Source organism: Sinocyclocheilus grahami, unplaced genomic scaffold (assembly GCF_001515645.1).
Source record: "Sinocyclocheilus grahami isolate Dianchi unplaced genomic scaffold, SAMN03320097.WGS_v1.1 scaffold19199.1, whole genome shotgun sequence".
Taxonomy (NCBI): Eukaryota; Metazoa; Chordata; class Actinopteri; order Cypriniformes; family Cyprinidae; genus Sinocyclocheilus; species Sinocyclocheilus grahami.
This window is the reverse complement of record NW_015517494.1, coordinates 1-1216: the sequence shown is the minus strand read 5'-3', so window position 1 is coordinate 1216 and position 1216 is coordinate 1.

Below are 1216 nucleotides of genomic sequence, written 5' to 3'. Positions count from 1 at the left end.
ATAAAAGTGACAATAATGACAACTATTGTTTACGTGCAAGATAAGCAAGATAAGGCCATGCTTGGCGTTTTATCTTTCTTTGTACTGATGTAAAATCAGCTGGGGGATGGACAATGCAAATTAATTGCACCTTCTGTCTTATAAACCCTCCATATTTAACTCATTATTTTGTCAGTGAGATTTTTTTACAAAAACTGCTGCAAAAATGGTTCTCAGAATTACATGTTTAGTAAGCATAATAGTATTTATGCACGGTAAGTATGATTTAGGAATATATTTTTATACTACTTTATTACTGACTGCTGTAGACAACGGTCTGACTTTTATTTTAACAGAGTGCAAAGGTCAAACACTGACTGAGTCTGAGTCAGTCGTCATCAAACCAGGGAACAATCATAAACTGACCTGTACCTTCTCTGGGATTGATGTTGGAGCTGCACATATTTCATGGATAAGACAAGCTGAAGGGAAAGCTCTCGAGTGGATCTCACATATTTCTGCTCCGAGTGGCAGCAGCAAATATTACTCTAAAACTGTTGAAGGACGATTCACCATCTCCAGAGACAACAGTAAAATGCAGGTGTATCTGCACATGACAAATCTGCAGACTGAAGACACTGCCGTTTATTACTGTGCCCGAAAAACACAGTAACACAAGAGGCTTCTGTGCAGTACATAAACTCAATGTGCTTTGGAGAAACCATACACTGTTCATGCCAGACATGATCAAAATCCGTTCAGATGGTAATCTAAAAAAAACTAGCCCATCTCTCATTCTTCAACATCAACGTTAAAGCATGTAGAAATACTCAACCATCTCATCACAGTTCATCCCAAAACATGTTACTCCAACTATGAATAAAGTAAACTCTGTTCATTTTATATTATATGTATATTTTAAGGAACAATTTGTATGTTTTGAGAAAACTGGATTTGGATTAAATAAAAACATATGCAATTAATTGGTAATCATCTATCATAGCCTAGTGAATAAGAAGAAACAAACAATACATTTAAAGGCAGATATGGTTATAGAGGTTAATAAGGGCACAGAAATGCAAATGTACCTTTAGAGGGCACCCTATGCAAACCTACTTCTATTTGTCTTCCTCAAGTCTCCACACTATTCATCTCGATACAAAACTCTCTTTTCATAACATGACAATGGATATTGTGTCTAAACTGGGTTTTATCTTCATGTTTGCTCTCACAGAAT